Source organism: Solanum dulcamara, chromosome 12, assembly GCF_947179165.1.
Source record: "Solanum dulcamara chromosome 12, daSolDulc1.2, whole genome shotgun sequence".
In the NCBI taxonomy this organism is placed as follows: Eukaryota; Viridiplantae; Streptophyta; class Magnoliopsida; order Solanales; family Solanaceae; genus Solanum; species Solanum dulcamara.
This window is the reverse complement of record NC_077248.1, coordinates 49,969,600-49,977,075: the sequence shown is the minus strand read 5'-3', so window position 1 is coordinate 49,977,075 and position 7,476 is coordinate 49,969,600.

Below are 7,476 nucleotides of genomic sequence, written 5' to 3'. Positions count from 1 at the left end.
TCATTTTACATATCGTATATTCCATGTACTGACGTCTTTCGATATTTTTTTTATTTTATGATGCAAATACAGGTGTTAGAGATTATTAATAGGTGCATCATTGAAGATCAGTCCTTTTCAAATTTCGGTGAGCCCTCCTTGCATATGGAGGAGCTCTTTTATTTCATTCAGTCTTTATTTATTAGTCTTTTAAGGTAATTGTGAGCTTGTCCAGGTACCTATCTAAATTTATTAGAGGTTTCAAAGATATAGACAGAGATAAAGTTGAGTCAGTTTGATCTTAGAGTCTGTTTAAAAAGTATTTCATTACTTACATTTTAAACAATAAGTTATCATATTTAAAGACTTATTTTCAGATGTGCTTGACTTTATTATACGCATACTTTAAATGCTCACCCATTTTGATATTCTTCTATTGAGTTTGATCTTTCATTGAGTATTTCGCCAGGCCAAGGGTTCTCTTGGGAACAAATAATGGTTTTTGAGTATCGCCCACGCCCAGGGTGTAAACTCGGAATGTGACACATGATTTCAAAGAGCTACTCTTGTGATTATCAAATTTCGTATGAATGATTCAATATTGCTAGATTCTTACTGTTTCCTATGGTTATGCATGTTTTTCATTGGGAGTTTACTTAGCACTAAATGGACCTAGGGATGAAGGCTCACCCATTAGTAAAGGAATGAGACCTTTAGTAGCAATCCTTTTGGTCCTAGAACTATGTGTCACCGTAGGTTTGTTCCAATTGAACATTAACTTAGTGGGTCCATTAGCTCATGGCATATGCCTTTATGCCTTGGCAAGCATATTGGGTCCTTTTGGTGGGGTAATACACCATACTCAATATTGTAGATCACATGTTTATATGTCATTTTACGGTATATCCCACAATATTATGACTTTCAGAATATTGCATGACCTTGTACTATGTTTTTTCAAAACCAGATCATTAATTTAATTTTATGTTACTTCATCATTGCATTAGAATATGTTTAGACTTATCATGATGTTATGTTATATTTATGAATTTTTTCATACTTAGTACATTCTAAGTACTGACCACATACTTTTTTGCATATATTATTTAATAATATAGGTTCTGATGCCCCTGATCCAGCTCACAGTTAGTGCTATTTCAGATCTAGCTCGAGTACTTAGTTGGTGAGTCCTTATTGTTTGGGGACATACCATTTATGATTTCTTATGTTCTTTCAAACTTTATTTCAATTTTCAAATTTTAGAGTTAGCTAGGGACATGTCCGAGTAACTCATCTATGTCACTAGAGGCTTTCAGACAAAAGAGTTAGATTCCCCATATGTGTCTTTGGATTTTTTCTATTATGATATGAGACTTTTTAGGCTATTCATGATTTTTCTGCTTTTCAGTTATCTCTTATGCTATTATGAATCTTAGTGTCATGCCATGCCATGAGGTTAGCTTGGGGGAACCTGGGTCTCTAAGCATTGTCTGAAGTTGTCATGACCCAAGCCTAGAGCCTAGATGTGACACGGTGAATGAGACACCCGGAGGTACCTCACCCAAGTCTCTTAGAATTCATTTTGCTTTTCTTAGGTAATGACATACAATAACAAGCAGAAAATAAAAAGGGAAACGGGACTAAGGAAAATATCATAGAACAAGAGTCCTTAACAACTTCAAAGCATTTTCCATTTGTGTCCCAACATACCTCTACTAATAGACTTGGAGGGGGCTAATACATGTCCTTAGCTCACCCTCAAAATAAGTGTCAAGAAATGCCTTAATAGAAGTCTTAATGTTCTACATAACACAAGCTTAGCATAAAAAAGATGTTGTTCCTGAAACATGGGAACACACCACAAGAAATCTTAAAACTAATCCAAACTAGCAACGCAGAAGAGATCGAGGAGGAACATCGGTCCCTACATGGTGATATCATGTAGGTAAATGTATGCATTAGTACTTTGAATGTACTAAGTATGTAGGCATGCATGACTTTAAAGAATCAATAGGACATTAGCATAATATGAACCACAATGCAATGCATGTATAATCAATCGTGTACATAATATTTGAAAACTTTTATTTGTAGGGAGATGACCATAATCTACAATTAAGACCATGCAAGCTATTACATGGAATCCAATACTCAGTTTTACTCCTTTCTGCAGAAAGAAAAAGCGACCTCCAAAGAAAAAAAAAGAATTAGACAACCTCGCTGATCACTCTGGTCACCCGGATCTTGCTGACTCTATTAAATCGGAGAATTCTGATGCTGTCTCACATAAACTCCTCAATAGTTCCACCCCTCCCCTCTAAGGGGAGACTAGGGAACATAATGGCCCACCATCACAGGGAATCTCAAAGTCCCGAGCTTCGTAGTAAATTCGAAAAAGGTGACATGTCAAGAAAGGTTGAATCATCGCATATCCCCCTACATTGGCATGGGGAGACTACTTGCCAGGTAGAACTCCAATCAAATTTAAAATTCTTTAATTTTAACTTTAACATTTGATGGATACAAAGGCCTAGCCGACAAGGGCTCCTGTGGTGGCACATAGTTAATGCAACATGAGACTTTACTTAAGAACCCCTTCGGTCGAGTCCCCATCTATATGCTACATTCGGTGCTAGGTCAAATCCACAAAATAATGTTTAAACATTAATATAGAATAAGAATTATATAAATTTAAAATTAAAAAATCAATCGGTGGAATTGCTCGTTAAAACCTTTAGTTTATAATATCATCATAGCTATCATACCCTATTTACCATCCTAATAATGAACCTCCATTTATAAGAAAATTAGGCCTACAATCAGTGATGGTTTCCGGGTACTATGCTAATTGAATCTACCTTTTGGAAAAATATTCAAAAGCATTGATGGCATATAGGGATGTCATACATGTCATATCATAATCTTAAATATTTCATTTGATTCAATGTGAGGATTGTCCTTTCACATAGAAATCTTACTTTGGGTAAGAAGCCTTTTCATCAATCAATCACTTCATAAAGACTCCCTTTCATAAATATTTACTTCATATCATTCATTTTGAGTCAAAAGCTTTCATTCCCAAACTTACTTCATCATAAGAAACTAGGTGGGTTCATTTGATAAAGACCTTCAAATACATTTAAAGAATACTTATATGCATGAGAGTGATATACATCAAATCAAACGTCTTAAAAATAACCCACCATATGCACTTTAAAACTACCTTTCAAACCTTCATATAAGAACCTTGATAAACCATCCAGCTCATGTAAATAAGAATCAACATAAGTCAATATAGGTAAATAAACTTCAAATATTCAAGAATCTATACATTTGGTATTGTAGTATGAAAACCCATAAAATGCATCACTTGAAATTGAGAGTCAATATAACAATCTGTCTTGGCGCTGGTCGCCATTCGATGTAGTAGCTATTTATTCCGAATGACCTGTAGTCTGGGCCAGAGCCTGAGGTCTAGTACCACTTCTATGCTCCCTTGTATGATGGCTCGGCTTTACACAGCTACAGCAAGTATCCAACCCCGTTGAGCACTCTCTCCTATGGGTTTTCCCATACTTGAAATACTTGAAAATAGTAGATGCGCTAAACTACCATCGGGTTTGGGTTGAGAAGTCCCACCTTTGCATCGAACCCTCTTAGAATCCCTCCCTTTACTAGAAGCCACCTGACAGACCCTCATCTTATGCCCTATATCACCACACTTGTAGCAACCCTCCTTACCAGCCATGCATTCTCCTTGGTGAGTCCTACCATACCTCTCGCAAGGGGGAAAAGGACGTTCTTCCTGGTTAGGCCTAGACACCGGGGCATTAGCAAATGATGAACCACTATCAGTCTACGCCCTTTTGAAGTCCCTAGATTCCTCCCTTGTAATATTCATTTTGCTCACGTATTTCCTTTTCTTTCTACCCATATTCACATGAGCCACCTTTTTTTATTCAACTGGGCCATCACAGCTCGAGCCAACAATATGATGGCATCACAAAATTCTACATTAGTAACTTATTCATCTAGAGGATCATTAGGGACCTGTTCCTTATTAGCATCAACCCCTCCTTGAATTGGAGCCTCAGAAACTAGAGGAACCTTGTCCTCGATAGCATCCATTGCTCTAGGTGGAGGTACTCTTCTTCAAGGTATTATCTAGAGAACACGAGATGACTCATTAGATAAGGGGAGTCTTAGAACAACTCTGAGGCACGACATAAATTATGAAAAAAGGGAAACTATCCTAAACATCTCATAGTCTCCTATTCATAATTATGGCGCACTTCACAACCATGAACAAGACCCTATTTTATGTGGTATGTTGGACTCCGAGGACCTTATCAAAACCTTGGGCTCTGATACCAAGTTTGTTAGGACCCAAGCCTAGGGTCTAGACGTGACATGGAGAATAAGACACTCGGAGGTACCTCACCCAATCCTCTTAGCATTCATTTCAATTTTCATAGGTAATGACATATAATAACAAGTGGAATATAAAAAGGGAAACAGGACTAAGGGAAATATCATACAACAAGAGTCCTTAGCAACTTCAAAACATTTTCTAGTTGTGTCCCAACATACCTCTACAAATAGACTTGTCGGGGGCTAAGACATGTCCATAGCTCACCCTCAAAATAAGTGTCAAGAAATACCTTAATAGAAGTCTTCATGTTCTACATAACACAAGCTTAGAATAAAAAAGATGTTGTTCCCGAAACATGAAAACTCACCACAAACAATATTTAAACTAATCCGAGCTAGCCACGCGGAGGAGATCGAGGAGGAATACCGATCCCTACATGGTGATATCATGTAGGAAAAAGTATGCGTTAGTACTTTGAATGTACTAAGTATGTAGGCATGCATGACTTTAAAGAATCAATAGGACATTAGCATAATATGAACCATAATGCAATGCATGCATAATCAATAGTGTACATAATATTTAAAAACCTTTATTTGTGGGGAGATGACCATAACCTACATTTAAAACCATGCGAAATATTATATGGAATCCAACATATCCCTCTATGTTGGCACGGGGATACTACTTGTCAGGTATAACTTCGATCAAATTTAAACATTCTTTAATTTTAACTTTAACATTTGATGCTACAAAGGCCTAGCCGACACGGGCTCCTATGGTCGCACATAGTTAATGCAACATGAGACTTTACTTAAGAACCCCTTTGGTCGAGTCCCCATCTACATGCTACATTTGGTGCTAGGTCAAATCTCACGGAATAACGTTTAAACATAAATATAGCATAAGCATTATATAACTTTAACATTAATACTTCAATCGGTGGAATAGCTCATTAAAATCTTTCATTTGATTCAATGCGGGAATTTTTCTTTCACAGTGAAACCTTACTTTGGCTAAGAAGCCCTTCATCAATCAATCATTTCATAAAGACTCCCTTTCATAAGCATTTACTTCATAACATTTATTTGGAGTCAAACTTCATTTCAACTTTGCTTTATCATAAGAAACTAGGTGGGTTCGTTTCAAAGCATCTTTCAATGCCTTTAAAGAATTCTTGCATACATGAGAGTAATAATGTCACGACCCGACCTAAGGCCTAGTCGTAACATGGCAATTGAAACCTCGGAGGGCTCTAACCAAGCCTCTTGTACATATCATAAGCATAATTAATGTAAAATATAAAATCAGAAACATCATAAGAGAGTCTAAGCCATGTATAGAAATCTAAAAAAACTATTTTATGACAACATAGACTCAAATATATGTCCAACTAGATGCCTAAAAATATGAGTATGGGTGGGGGCTAAGACATGTCCCTAGATCACTCTCAATATACAACATAAGAAAATATCTTTTGAAAAGAAAGTAGTAAGTAACTTGAAACTAGTCCCCGATCAATAAGGACTCACCACAACGCCTTCGATTAGAGGATGCCTACTAGTTATGTGAATGATAAGGATCTTCAACCTCAACCCCTACATTATGAGATAATGTAGGCAAAAATTATGCATTAGTACGTTGTATGTACTAAGTATGAGGGTGTGACATGCAAAGTAAATCATGGAAATGCAAAGGTCAAGTAAATCACATAATAAGATGGAATACATAAAGTCATGAGAAAATCATATTGACCAAAGCATTTAAAATATAAGTTCAAGCCATGACGTACTTAAGAAATCATACATATGTGGGATAGGAACCATAACCAACAATAAGACCATGCGAGCTATAACATGGAATCCGATAATACCCACATCGAGAAGAAGGAGGCTACTTTGCCAAGGTAGACTCCTAATCATAAACATGTGCTATTTGTGGATCCACTAGCTAGGCCATCAAGGCAACCTACTGTGGCACGTAGTTTATGGGACATGAGGCTGCTACTAAGGCTTTGGTAGGGCCCCATCTGAAGTCCACTCGATCCTAAGTTAAATCCCACAGAATACATACATAACATAAGATTATAATATCATATATCATAGTCATGATTATAGTCATAGAGTAGTTCATTTTCATAACATACTTGTAATTGCAAGAATTGTCCTTTCATCATTACAATTATTTTTGCATAATTCATATCAATAGGCCTTAGGTCACCACATAGTATCCTAAGTCACTTTACTTCATAACTTGCATGAAATTCATACCTTGAAACATACTTAGAATTCACGATCATCATGGAAACACATAGGCATAATTCATACTTTGAAAATTCATGACCATAGCTTGAACTTGAAATTAGGGAATGACATGAATACATGACCAATTGGCTTAAAAATCATGAAATTAGCTTGAAGATATGCATTATCATAAAATTTTTATCAGCCCATATATAATTCCTATAGATAATATCATTTGAAAGTATAATTGAAAATACTCATATTTTACATCATGAACCTTAGAAATCAAAGTAGGAGAATTCATGAAAAAACTCTTCAATTTAATTCAATAGCCATCAATTTATATCAAAATAGACTAATGATAAAACTTTAAATTAACATTCATGCAATTGGAATAGAGATCACAAAACCCATAAAATATCATACTTTAATTTGATAGAAAACTTCAGAAATTGATTGGGCTTTCATGGAAGAAAGGATCCATGAATCAATACCTGCATACCTTGAGTGAGAACATTAATTAATTGGGAAGAACTTGAGAGTTTTGATGGAGAACTTGAGTGAATTTGCTTGAAGTCTTCAATGGGAACCCTTGAGATCCTTTTTGTAGAGAGAGAAATATTTGATAGATGAATTGTAGAAGAATGAATTAAATTAGAGGCTTAGGTAGATTTACAGAGTTGAATTAGGTCCTAAAAACATCTAGGTTCATTAACTAATAATTTGGGAAAAGTCTAAAACGCCCTTAAAAAAACTTAATTTCGGTCAGAAAACCTTCCCAGTTCTGTGATGCGGACCTGCCGTGGTCTACTTGGCTGATAAACTGTCCCAGGTCCATGACGTGGTCCTGTCGTGGACTACTCTATCTTGTGTGGCTTCCCA